The sequence below is a fragment of the Spea bombifrons genome, chromosome 5 (assembly GCF_027358695.1).
Source record: "Spea bombifrons isolate aSpeBom1 chromosome 5, aSpeBom1.2.pri, whole genome shotgun sequence".
Classification (NCBI taxonomy): domain Eukaryota; kingdom Metazoa; phylum Chordata; class Amphibia; order Anura; family Pelobatidae; genus Spea; species Spea bombifrons.
This window is the reverse complement of record NC_071091.1, coordinates 57,605,317-57,619,633: the sequence shown is the minus strand read 5'-3', so window position 1 is coordinate 57,619,633 and position 14,317 is coordinate 57,605,317.

Below are 14,317 nucleotides of genomic sequence, written 5' to 3'. Positions count from 1 at the left end.
TCAATCTGACCTCTCCTTTTCTTCCCCCTCTCTCACTTCACATTGTCTAGAACCCTATACTCTAGGTGAGGTTTGACCAGAGTCCTGTAGAGTGTCATAACTACTTTCCTCTTTTTACTACTAATGCCTCTAACTACATACTAAAACACACATACATATACACACCCACACTAAACCATCTTCACTATATAACTATATAACTTACACCTCCACTCCCACGCACCTGCACATCATCACCATCACACCTCTCCAGCCTTTACTTGTTTGGGGCCTTTTATTATAGCACACAGTGCAAGCAACTGCTCTAGTACTGCGGGGTCAAACAACATCATGTTAGATGACCCTACCAGTTTCCCACCTACATATGTCGACCAGTCCAACTTGGACCAGTCAAGTTTAAAGAATGTTGGACTGGTTCAGAGAGCCCCCCCCCCCTTTCTTCTTAACCAGCCCTCCCCTGAAACTAGATAAACTGGACCAGCTCTACAAGGGTAAAATTTTCCCCTGACCTTCAGCACTCAAAGGGTCAGGGCATAGCACCATCCCAAAAATGTGTTCTAAACCCAAGTAAACATAACCAGTCTGTAGAGCAGCATGATTAAGCCTGCCTAGTCAGAACATTTACCTAAACTCTCTCCGGTACATTAGGCAGAAAAGCTGGCAATAAAATGCAGTATGGTTGAGAGTTGCATACAGAAACACATTCTCAGGATATACACAAACATCCTTCTAGTTGATTCAAGTAAGCTAACAAACATACTCTTTTGATACAAAGGTGAGATACCCATGTTCACTGTTTTAAATTAATTAACTAGGTTAATAACTATTTTTACATAAATGGAGATGGTTAACTAAGGCAGTTTACATAAAATGTTGAACTCTGGCCATTTAAAGTGTGGGAAGACATTTAATTCAGTGTCGCGCTAAGCATTAGAGCCATACCTAAACCATTTTCAATCATTTTTCTCCTAAAGACATATGTGACTTTAGGATTTTACTGTTGTTCTTAGTTGATATACATGCATGAGGATTTTTCCAGGTAGCATATTTAGTAAGATGGCAAAGGAGGTAGAGTACCAAGAGTAATCAGAATCCTCTTTATGCATCCCCTAGAACATATCCATCTGTCCAGCACTCAGCAGTTAGAATTTTAGAAAAAGTAAACTAAAAGTGCACTTACAAAGCAAAAAAGCATCTGTCTTCCAGAATATGTGCACATGTGGTGAATAATGAGGGTTATACTGGGTAGATTTTGTGCTAGGGCAATGGGATGTAAGGTTTTTTTAAATTTTTTTTATTAATATTATCTTTTTTATATATTTATTTAATTTTTTCTATTTTGTACATATTTAAAAAAAATGGTTAGAGGTCTTCTTAGGGACCTCTTGAACATGTTATTAATGCCAGTGATGTCACAATGACAAATTAAATTAAATTATTTATTGTATTGTTTTAATGATTTTTTTTTAAATGACTAACCATTTTTTTTTTCTCCGTTTCTTTTTTCAGCATGGAAAAAGGGTGAGAAACACGACCGCGACCCCCCTGCACCGGTACGTCCATAGGGGATTCTTGGGATGCGTTTTTTGGATGTACCGGTACATCCATAGGGGACTGAAGGAGTTAAGCAAAACCGTGCTTAACATCCAGAAAACCGTGAAATTTATTTCCGTGTGAGAAAAACACTAAACAATTGGCTCCCAATTGGAGTCCTCACAGGCTACTCTTTGCTGGTCCAGGCCAAACAGCCAAAATACCAACAAACTTATACCTTACTACCAGACCAAGTTGAGCTAGACACTGGAAAACCTTCCCCAGAAAACACATATAGACATGCACTCTTTTATCTTCTGTTTCCTCTTTTTACATTGATCATTCTTTTGTTTTTTAACAAGATATTTGACCAAAACATTGATGTAATTTTGTATCAATAAAGTAGATTGTTGACTGCTGAAAAAGTCCTGTGAGTGTGTGTGAATATTTATTATAGCAAAAAGAAAGAAGAGAAGGACAAAGACCACAAGAGGCAAAAAACAGAGGGGGAAAAAACTTACTAAAAGCAGGAAAATCCAGAGAAGGGGTTCTATTACTCAAGGACCCAAAAATGTTTAATCTAGTCTTGTCAGTCAGGCGTGCCTGGCTCAAGACCTCCTCACACATGGTAGGACGAGCGATAAAAGCTCCCATGCTGAGCATCTGCCTTCCAGAATATGTGCACATGGTGAATAATAATGAAAAAGCTGGGACTAGGTTAGCGCACCAACATTTCCTTTTCTCTGCTTGCACATATGTGAGGTTATTGGCTCCTCGTTTGTCTGGTTGCAGATTGCTGTCCAGAGGTTAATTGGGAGGATGTTTAATTGCACCCCCCCCCAACACATCAATAAGGTTTTGGTAGCAGTATAAACTGCTTTGTGTGTGCACTATGTAGGAGCTGAGAGTAGGTTCTCACCCTATTGAGAGTGTGCCTTGAAGCGGCGGGTGAGTTTAATTATACTTTGGCCAATTCATATAACCAAAACCTCTCATTTATATTATGTTTATATATTTGTTGCCAACTTTATTAGCGTGAGAAGCGCAGAAAGTTTTTGTTTTTTGTATACAATGTACAGCCAATACACTGTATTTGCAGCATGCTCACACTGTTGGGTAGGCCTCAATTTACACATTTGTATTTAAGCCTGGGACTAGCTTAGCGCACCGACAATTTTCTTTTCTCTGCTTGCACAGGGTGTAAATATTGCCCAGCACCCAGGTTTAGGCACTTCATGCAGCTCCATGGGGCGTCTTGTACTAAAACCAGCCCCGTTAATGAAATTATATTTTATTACATTTATTGGGCTAGATTCTATGACCTGACATAAATTGTCAGTTTTTATATTAGTTTGCAGATAATGTTTAAGACTTATTAATTAATGCACTTGGATATTATTTCTGGAGAAACATTGTGTGTGTTTGTATTGCTTGTATGTTAAGTTTCCAACATATTAAGCTAATAGCAACTGAAATTGTGGCTTTTTAGTACACTCTAGTGGACAAATGTATAAATTGTTCCTCAAATCAGGGCACACTTTGTTAGGGCAAATGATTTCTGATTAACATACAGAAGCCCTCCTTCACATTTGCTCATAATGTAATAACGTTCAGGCCAACAGAAAAAAAATAATTAGTATGATACACACACAAACAATAGACTTTTGCAGGGTAGGTAGCAGATACATTAATGTAAACAAAATTTGGTTAATAACAGAGTTACTGCTCTGACAAAAATGTTTTTCGGCTTCTTAAATTCTACATAGATATAACCATCTGTGAATAAAGAGACAAAATGTTGATTCAGAAAGCAGTGACACATATAGTTAATTCTTACATCTCTGGTGGTAGCTGGTATTCAGCATTTCTGGTTGTACTGTGCATGCACAGACATTATCATGTGCCTAATGTCATTAAGATTAAAGGCAGGCCTGCTCTCAGAGTTTGGGAAGCCCAGAGCTAGGATGGTTGCAGGACTCCTTTGTTCTTAGGAAGGGACAAGCATGGTCATGATCTCTGCATTGTTGAGAGAAGTGGAGTGCTGAGATATGATGTTATAGCTTAGTGCTCTTCTTTACTTCCAGGCAACATAAGTGTGAGGACAAGAATGGTAAACACTTTCACTGTGGGTCCCTCCAAACTGTTCTTAAAGGCATTCAAACATTCACCAGCAGCTTTTAGTTGAAGTAAGCAGGACAGCAGGCAGTAAGGAGGAGAGAGTACCAGCTCAGACAGGCATGGAAGAGGAAGGCCAAGTAAGAGAGGGAGAACAGCTGTAAGACTAGAGCCACGCACAAAAGACCCCGCACACAGCAACACGTAGGTCCTCCAGTCCTGTATGCAGCACCACTACCAGTACCCCAGGAAGAGGAGGATGAAGATGATGATCATCACGATGATGACACATGGTGAAGGGACCATAGCTCTTTTTCAGAGGGGAAAAAGGCAAGTGTGTCACTGGACAGAAGAAACTGGGATGGAAGCAGATATTGGAGGCAGTTAATAGTGTCTCAAGAGTGAGGACGACACAGGAGACCATCAAGAAGATGTGGCTGACTGCAAGCTTGTGGTGAAGAAAATGGCTGCAGCGACGAAGCACATGAGGGTTTAAGGAGGAGGATCTCCAAGAAGGATCACGTTCAACAGGTTATCTACACAAGGATAACATCACCTCCACAGAAGGCCTATACTACTCATAGTACTTTCAAATGCTGCGCTCACATGCATTCATGCATCTACTCAAAAGGTTTCTAAATGAAAACCTGATTACTATTGCTCAATTCTAATACATACCTGCCTACCTTACCATCACCACTGCAGCAGATTACCATATGGATTGCTGCCAGTCACAACTCGCCACTCCCCTTCTAAGTATATCCAGGATATACACCACCCTGCACCCCATGGCTAGATAGGGACCAGAGATGCCGACACAGAGGTCTTGAGAGTTATTGGGCAATAGGTACAAGTAGCGTTTTGCTATTTCAAAACCATTTTTTTTTCAAATCTGGTCATTCTGCCCCATGTGCTATTTCGGGTATCTTTGAAGCCGGCCAATGCAATTTGCCCCATCAAACCATATATTTTTGAAAACTAGGCACCACAAGGTTTTTTTTTTAATCACAAAAAATTGCGCTTCAGGTATGGATTTACAGCTCCTGGTATACATCACTTTTTCTGATCATGCAAATAATTCACATCCAGATATTTAACAATCCTGGTCATCATGGTTTCTTATTAATTTCCCTACTGACATAAGACTTATTACTCTGTAGTTGGCTGAGTATTCTCTGTTATTTTTTTATGTAGTGGCACTACAATTGCCAACTTCCAGACTTCTAGAAATACTCCTGCCACTGGTAGCTTGTTAGTCTTCTGACAAGTTTGACAGGACATTCCAGAGCTCTTTTAATGACTTTCAGTGTATCCATGTCACCTAACCTCTTCCCTGGGGTGTCCGCTGCGCGCCACACCCCGTCGTGGGGTGGGTTGTGTCCCCATTGTAAGAAATGAAGGGTGCCTTTAAAATGGGATATTACATTTATTGCATAATGTTTTGGGGACGATTTGGGTTTCTATAAGGTGAGATATCTGGTTTTACAATGTAAGGTAATTTGCATAGTAATGCATTACAAAGGGTTTGGAACAAAGGCTCCAACAGAGGTGGGATACCCCACAGGGGGTCAGACAACTGAAGCCGATGTATATTAACATAACCGTGTGCATGTTTGCATAGACTACCTGTCTCCTCCATAATTGGGTCATACAGGAAATCTCTGGAAAGAGGGGTTGGGTGAACCACTTTCTGGGAGGTACAAGGAATTCTGGGATGACTAGTTAGGGGTTGTAATAGTCAGGAGAGAGGGAGAAAGAAGAGTCTGAGTAAGAGAGAAAGGAGAGTCGGAGAAAGAAGAGTAGGAAAAGGAGAGCGCAGCGAACAGAAGTGTCCTGGGTCAGGAGACTCAGAACGAAGCTGCGCAAGATGGCATTCGGGAGAAGCCTGTGAGCTGAGAGAGGTTTCCCAAGAATGTGCTTAAGTATCCCTTTTGTTTTGTATTATTATCAAATGTTTTCTGCATGTTATATGTTTTATAACCTGTAACAGTGGCCTAGTTCAATATCAATATACATTTTTCTATACGCTTGTATTTGTGCTTTATTTGTCACACATTCCCTAAAAGAATATCCCTGTAAGAGGGTCATAATTTCTTACACCATCTTCCCGCGGTCCTTCCCGCACAGTCGTTGACCGCACGATGCACCACCACTCCAGTCCGGCCGCCCATGGCAACCACCGCGCGATGGGCCGTCGCGCCACCCGCAACGACGGCCACACGCCGCGCCGCAGTGCAGGGCAGGCTGCGTCATCAGTCCCTAGTGGGTCACGTACCGCGACCCACACACCTCCATGGTAGGGATAGCAGGAGGGAGTGGCCTCTGTGGACCCCATCCCATTGGTGGAGGTGGAGAGAGAGGTTGGTAATCCCTTAGGGGGATTGCACAACCTCTCAGGTGAGGGCAGAAACACCAGGGAGTCAGTAGGAGGGGTTTTACCTGTGGATTATAAAAACCCTGCACAACCTTCAGTCTGTGTTTAGTTACTGAGCTCTCTGGTTCCCTGCTCTGACCCGTCCCTTAGCTTATCCTGCCCTTCCTATTTGATCGACCTCCTGGCACCTGACCTCGGCATTGTCTTCTGGATTTCGTGCATCTCTCCTGTCTTGACTTGGCTCGTCTCCCGTTGTTGCACCTTCGCTGCCTGCCCTGATTTGGATTTGCCTCTTGGACTTTGTCTTCTGTTCCTAACCTCCTGCTGGGCCACCCTGCTCTACGCTCCCAAACAGTCCGCTAGAGCCTGACAGAATAACTAAGCCATACCATGGAGCCTGCATGGGTGGCTGAAGCCATACATGCATTAACCCAACTCGTTACATTGACGCAGACCGTCCAGGGAGTACAGGACCAGCAACACCAGTTACAGACCCAAGTTCAAGTGCTGCAAGTAGGTCCTCCTATGGGGGTTCCTCCTCTTCCTCCAATACCTCAACCGGGTCTTCCGGATGAGGGGTCGGTCACCGCACCAGAGCCCCACGTCAAACTACCGGAGAGATTCAATGGAGACCGCACACGGTACCAGTCCTTCATAACTGCCTGTTAACGTTTCTTCAGTCTCAAACCCAGAACGTTATGCCACCGACTTCGTACAGGTCCGTACATCTATCTCCTTGTTGACCGGAGGTCCTATGACATGGGCACATCACCTCCTACAAGTGAACCACCTGGCTCTAGCCACCTGGCAAGCTTTTCAACGGGCCATGGATGCACTGTATGATGATCCTCATGGCCACAGCAGAAGCCGCTTTGCGAGCCCTGAGACAAGGACGTCGTCCCATAGAGGACTACACTGGAATTCAGGCGGGTTGCAGTGGAGACAGCGTAGAACGAACCCGCTCTATTGCACCAATTTCGTCTGGGCCTGTCTGACACGAAGGTGCCGAGCCAACTTGTGTCTCTATTGTGGTGGTGCGGGCCATATCACATGCACATGTCCTGAACTGGCCTCCCAAGGCAAGCCTACCTACATGGCATCAACGCTTATGGGTAGTAATGCTCCTCACCTATCTCTTCCTGTTTCCCTGCAGTGGCGAAGTAAGAGGATTGCCTTAACTGCTTTCATTGACTCGGGTGCCAGCAAATGTTTCATTGACCTGACCTTGGCAAGCTCCCTCCGAATACCCACACAAACCCAGAACCAACCATTGACGGGAGCAACATTTACCTCTCACTATTGCCGCCAACAGTGCCTCTCCAACTCCATTCTGGCACTTACTGACGGAGATGGCCCTGAGGAGGGCTGAACTCCCCACTGCCTACAGGGCTTTCCACAGCGTGTTCGATAAAAATGAGGCTGAACACTTACCACCACACCGACCCTACGACTGCCCTATAGACTTGCAACCCGGAGCACCCATACCCTTCGGTCATATTTTTCCTTTATCGGACCCCCAACTGACTGTGCTCAAGGGCTATCTGGAGGACAGCTTAAAGAAGGGCTTCATCAGTCCTTAAACTTCTACGGCCGTCGCAGGGATATTCTTCATTGGAATAAAAGACGGAGGTCTAAGACCCTGCGTGGACTATCGGGAGATTAATAAAATCACGATAAAGAATAAATACCCTCTTCCCCTAATCACCGAGTGGATGGACCGGCTACGTGAGGCTCGCCTCTTCTCTAAACTCGACCTACTGGGACCCTACAACCTCGTACGAATTTGCGAAGGTGATGAGTGGAAGACGGCGTTCAGGACTCAATATGGCCACTTTCAGTATAGAGTGATGCCGTTCAGATTATGCAACTCCCCAGCCACCTTTCAACATTTCCTGAATGACGTGTTCAGGGACATGCTGAAAAGATTCATAGTCATCTATCTAGACGACATCCTGGTCTAATCATCCTCCTTGACAGAACACAGACAACACCCTCCAGCCTGGTCATTTTCTAGCCACACAGGACTCTCTCCTCGACCAAATTCGTGAACACGTTCGGGCCCCCGAACTCTGAACATGGACTCTTATACAAGGTTAATCTCCTTTTTGTACTCCCCAACGCTAGGGCTGCTGTTCTCCACTCTACATGACCATCCCTTAGCTGGGGATGGGGGTATCAAACAAACCACAGAATTTGCTCAACACACCCATTGGTGGCCAAGCATGAGACCTGTGCCCATTTGATTTTAAGTAGAATGTTTTCCTCTGAAAACATACCTGTTTTCCACATCTCATTATTTCTGTTTGCTAACAGGGGTCCCTCAACTTTATCTTCCTCTGTAAAAATGGAACAGAAGTATTTATTTGTCAGCTGGATCTGTGTCATTTATATTACGCCCTTTATTTGTCTTTAGCTTAATTATTCCTGGTTTTTGTTTCCTTCTGTCACTTATATACATATATAAAAATGGTTTTCTCACCTATTTTTGTTAACCAGACAATTTTCTTCTCCGTTTGTTTTTTCACATCTAATAATGGGTTTTGCCCATAAGCTTAGCTTTATATTGGCTTCCATCCTCCTAATTTTGTGTTTGTTTAAAAGTTCCTTCAATATATATATTTGCCACATTTGCGAACAGCCACAGTGGTTTCCTTTAGTCTTACTAAAGCGTTTTAGGGAATGTTCTGCAATGTTTCCTTAGCAGGACACCTGTTAAATAATTCAATTTCTCCTAAACTCCATCTAAAGGTGTCTCGACAATCAAAGAATCACCTACATATCTTTTCTTCTCAGGAAAATCAGCCTAAAGTCTAAAGCCTTAGTTTTAGCGTGGTGGAATACAACCTCTGTCCTTAAACCGCACTGATTGAGTAGAGCTCATATACTCTCCTACAGTGGCATCTGAAATCGAACCTCCTTTTGCAAATTTCAAATCTAGAACTTCCTCCTTTCTTGTTGCTTCCTCTACCAATTGCCTAAGACGCAATCCCTGTATAGAATTTAAGATGCAATATCCAAGCTGCAACACCACCACATTCCGCATGTAGATCAGAAGCAACCGCCTGGCATACCAGCAAGGCATCAACAAACTTAGGAGGCAGGTTGACCTTCTAACAGAAGGTCAATATCTAAAACAAAATATGATAACAAAATACTGAAGAAAATTCTAGTGGTCAAACAAAAAAAAAGAAAGAAATGCAGGTATTACAAATCTCTCATGACTAGTATTCAACATAGACCTAAATACACCACGATGAGGTTGTCCAGCCGTTTTTATCAATATATTATTGATGACAGCTAAAAACATTAAGATCAGGTTTGAGCTAATATTGTTAGGTTGAACAGTATTAAGATCACAAAATCCAATATGCTTGCCTCTTATTAAGAAGGATTTGCCACCTCTTTCACTACCTCTTGGTGAAACTCTCAGCTTTTGAATAGCTTGAAACTGAAAAACTGGCCTTTCTGTAATAACTTTGGTGTATTCTAACCGCAACATAACTGCAATTTCTCATTTAGCGAATAAACCTCATTGTCTTCAAAATCTATAATCAGCCTTTCGAAGAAATGAAGCAATATTTGTTCATATGTATAACTATACCGCCACCTAGTGCTTTTTTTTGTCCAGTTACCATTAAATTAATTGTGCTGCAGTCCAAGCATGTTGAATATTTACACCTGTCAACCATTTACTGTGCATTTAACCAGCAGGCAAGTAAAATAAATCGTTCAAACGTGTAATAACACTATGAAAAGATTTTTTTTTTATTTATACAGTTTTGCAGTGATAAGCCAACTCACAGAGTACTTTAATATGCATTCCTCTATGGCAGGGATTTCAGAGACATTAAATGTCTTTAAATGCAGTACTGGCTCATCACCAATAGGCATGTTTGCCATGCTGCAGCGGTACTAACAATCTGAAAATTAGGTATTGTAACTTGTAATCCTCAAAGGATTAAAAAAATGTTCCAAAAGTTAAGGTAAAAAAAATATGTATTTACTGGTATCTAATAAGGGGACAATGACATATGAACTGATGCTTTTGTGGATTCAAAATGTGTTTGGACAAGCGACCATCTCAATTATTCAATATAGAAAAATCTGCTTTGTTCATTGATGAATGTTCAGCACATAAGAAGACAGAGTTTTTGGAGACGTTTCAGCATAGGAAAACCGTTGTCAAACTTTCCCGTCCTAAAACAACATCCTATATGCAGCCATTAGATGTAGCAACCAATGCTTCATTCAAAAAAGCTCAATGGGAAAATTGGTTTGCCAATGGCGAGAAGAAGTACACAAACAAAGGGTATTGCAAAAAACCTTCCTACCAACACATAGTGAACTTTGTCGCTCATGCTGTAGTCACTCTCAAAAAAGAAAGCATAAGTCGTGCTTTTGAATTCTGTGGAATAGTACCCTGTGGGCAGACGAACTGTTGAATACAAGCTTAGTTGAGGTTTGGTCTGGCTCTAAAACAAATGAAAGTACAGACAAAGATGATGATAACGATGTAGAAAGTGAAATTTCTACCGGTGCCTGTACAGATGAAGCTATACTGCACATACTATATATTGTTCAAAAGTAATGACGAGACCCGCATCTGGGTATATTAAACATTATGAAATGTCAGATTAAACTACCACTACTTTTTTGACATTTAAAAAAAATAAAAATCTACATGAGCTAATAAATCATTTACTTACCGCAAGAAAATAAAGCATCCTCGTTTTACTTGTTATGGCTTAGCATTTTAAAATCATTGGTAAGTCACTACCTTACAGCCCTGGGCTGTTATTCGGTCCAAGAATAAAGACCAAAAAAACAGGTTATTCTGTTAAACGGCCCTGGGCAGCTTTATGGAAAATCCCGGTAATTTGATGCCTTCATTTCTTTTAGTTTAATGCAAATGTACAAGCATGTGTTTATCTCGGGTACTTCTCAACCAGGTGATTTGAGAGAGTGTGTGTATGCCTTTAAAGGATACTGATAAAAGTCTAATTCAACATTTACTCTACTTTGGTACTTCCAATTAACCAGGGCAGCTACCTCAGAAACATAGAATTTAGATGAATGGAATAGTTATTTCCCCATTTATTATGAGCTGCTCTAAAGACTGAAACCTTAAATAGCCCTTGGTCCTTGATTACGGTTAGCCATATGCCTATTCCATGCATGTTTAAATTCCCTTACATTGTTAACCTCTACCACATTTGTTTAGGGACTGTTCCACTTGTCTACCACCCTTACAGAAAAGTGTACCACTTCCGCGTTGAACAGATAGAGAGCGCTCTTTCTATGCAGGACAGAAACAACACCTTCAGTACCCTAGATTAATTGTACAGAAACAAACCTGCCCCGGAAGTAAAAGCAGAGCATTAACAGGAGTCACATTATACCTCAGGAGATATGAGACATTAGGAAGAGACAAGGAGAGAACTGCAGTTCAAGCAGGTTAGACACTGCTGGCAAGTTAATGGAGCCCTGCCGGTTAGAGGTATCTGCTTTGGGTTGTGCTCCACTGACATAGGTTAGGGATTTAATGGGATTTTAGTGGGTGATAATTGTGTTTAGCTTTGAAACACTTTCCAGCTTTGTGCAAATCAACAATTCTTGACTGTAGGTCTTCTGCAATTTGCGTCTTGAGAATACTAAACTCAAAATGTTTGGGTTTATTTTATCTCAAAACACGGCCAAAACACACCTATTTGATTGACTGGGACTTGAGGTTTTCTGAATCATGTCTTCAATTAGCTTTCATTGAACAACAAAATTCCAAAGGGTTCTCTTACTTTTTCTTAACACTGTATATGCAAAGGTTTGGTACCTTGCCTTGATTTTGTGTCATATCTGTCCCTCTTTAATCTCAGACCCTGTACTTTTTTGCAGGCCTACAAAAAGGGTCCTCCTTCTGCTATACCTTTATTTCAGAACTCTCCAGTGTACATTTGCTGTAAGTACAATACTTTATAAAGCGGTGAGCTTCCAGCAACAAAAGGTAGTTTCCTTAAGCTTACTGGTTGTACCATAGCTCCAGGTTTTCCTAAATTTTAGTGAGACATGAACAGGTTCCATAAAAAGCAACACATCATTTATAACGGTAGTAGAGTGATGGTAGTATCAATAATGCACACCGTAACACAGATATGGCAACCTTTCCTACTACAGCAACTCTTGCCCAATGGTTAAAAATCCAATATTTTTGCAGCTTTTATAATGAAGACCATAAATCCTACTTTTCAGTACACTTGCCAATGTACCACTAATCCCAAAGGACCACTAATCAAGTGCCAAGGTTGTATGGCATTCAATCGTCTGGTGTACATGAGAATCATATTTCAGATTTAACACTGATGTAGAATATTATTGGTTTCATTATGAAAACACAGCTAATTTTAAGGTTTTTAACTGGACAACTTAATCGTCAAAGTACATGTACATCTCTGCTTCACAAACAAATAGAAGCCAATAATTTTGTTGTGGAAAAAACGGTGAATGCCACTGTTCCTTTTTTCAGCTCATACAAAATAGATGAAGGAAAAAATGAATGTGCAAAATAAACAGACACTGTTCTCCTTTGGGGTTAATATTTTTCCATGTGTCATATTCAGCTTCCAACATCTTGCTGATCTACACGTGTCTTCAGCATTTAAACTCCGTGTCCCTTTAAACATTCTATATAAAGCAGATGACAGCTGTCGCAGGTCCAGCACATTGTGTTAATCTGTGGGGATTTTCAAATTAATAGTTGAAAGTAAGGTCCGAGAAGCTATATACTTCCCAAAATAATATGGTAAGTATGTGATGTGAGGTTTTTTTCTTTTTTCCCACCAATTAAACGTATGCTTGTGTGGTCTGTATAAAGCCCTGTTAAAACATGACATTTAATATGAAACAACTAAAATCGTAATTGATACATGTTAATCACTTACAAAGACAATTTGTCTCCATCTGGACAAGACATTTTAAAGGCACTGATTACGGAGGGGCGGCTGGGGCCACTGCCCTTGGTTGGAGCTAGGGTTGCTGCCTTAGGTCGGAGCTGGAGCCGCTGCCCTAGGTCAGAGCTGGGACAGCTTAAAAGTGATGAGATGTGCTGACATCATGATATCAGCAAGCATCTTTAGTCCATCAGCTGTCAGTCAGACAGCTTCAGAAAACTAGTTGTATCACAGTAGACATAAATTATTTTATGAAAATTCTAACAGGGTTAGAAAAATAACTGGCTCCTATCAGAGAAGGTTTACAAGCTCTTTATGTTTATTAATAGATGGATATTTTAGTCAGTATGCTTAGGTCTGTCTTTTGTTTCTTTAATGAATCTTGTAATTTATCCAGATAGATTATTGTAACGTCTGATGAGGCGTGTCAGCTTCTATTAAAACATGGGTAAAATCAAAGTTTTAATTTTGGTGAAATCATATAATTATCTCTTGGGGGTTAATTCTATAAATTGCTATGGTCTGTTCTAAGCTGGATATTTTGTGTTATGTGCCTGATGCAAATCAGTGAACCAGACAACTGCCCTCGAAGTAGTATCAGGATATTTAACATTGTAAATTGCTTAGTACAACCCTAAAATAAAGAGGTTATAACGTAAAAGATGCACCAAGAGTAATCACCATATTTTTTTTCCAATGACCAGCACACCACATGTAAATTTGATGTTGGTTTGTATTGTATCATACAGTATATTTCATAGGAAATGTCAGCCATCCTAATAGAATACTGGTCAATACTGCCCTTTAGAAAAGCACTGTTGCTAAACTGAAGCAAATGCCAACATACATATTGTCCCTTCGGTTTCCATGTGTAAAAATAGGAGAGGGATTTTCCCTTCCTGCTTACCACTTAAAAGGGATTTGCCAATTGTCCAAGGGAAACAAATATTTCTTGGCAAATGAGATGCATATTGTTCCGGATAAGGGTTAGTACAGTGGAATCACACTGGACATGTATGCTCAACTGCTTATCATCGACAAGTGTTACACTAAGCAAAATCTGCTTACAGAATGAGCAGGAAGAGATAGACCTCACGGAAAATAAAGGTAAAGTGCTATGTTTGTCATGTTTTGGCTTGAATGAGTTATACATTCTGAATCATTCAACATGTCACTAAAGGTTGCCCACACTAGGCAATATACATGCACAAACAAGCATGTTAGGTATATTATATAGGATCAGTCCTATTGAGATGAACAACTGAATGCTGGAAAAATAAGAAAATCTTTGACCCAGGATCTGGGGTTCCCATAGATATTGATTTCAAGCAGCCCAAGAGCATGATTTGGTGTT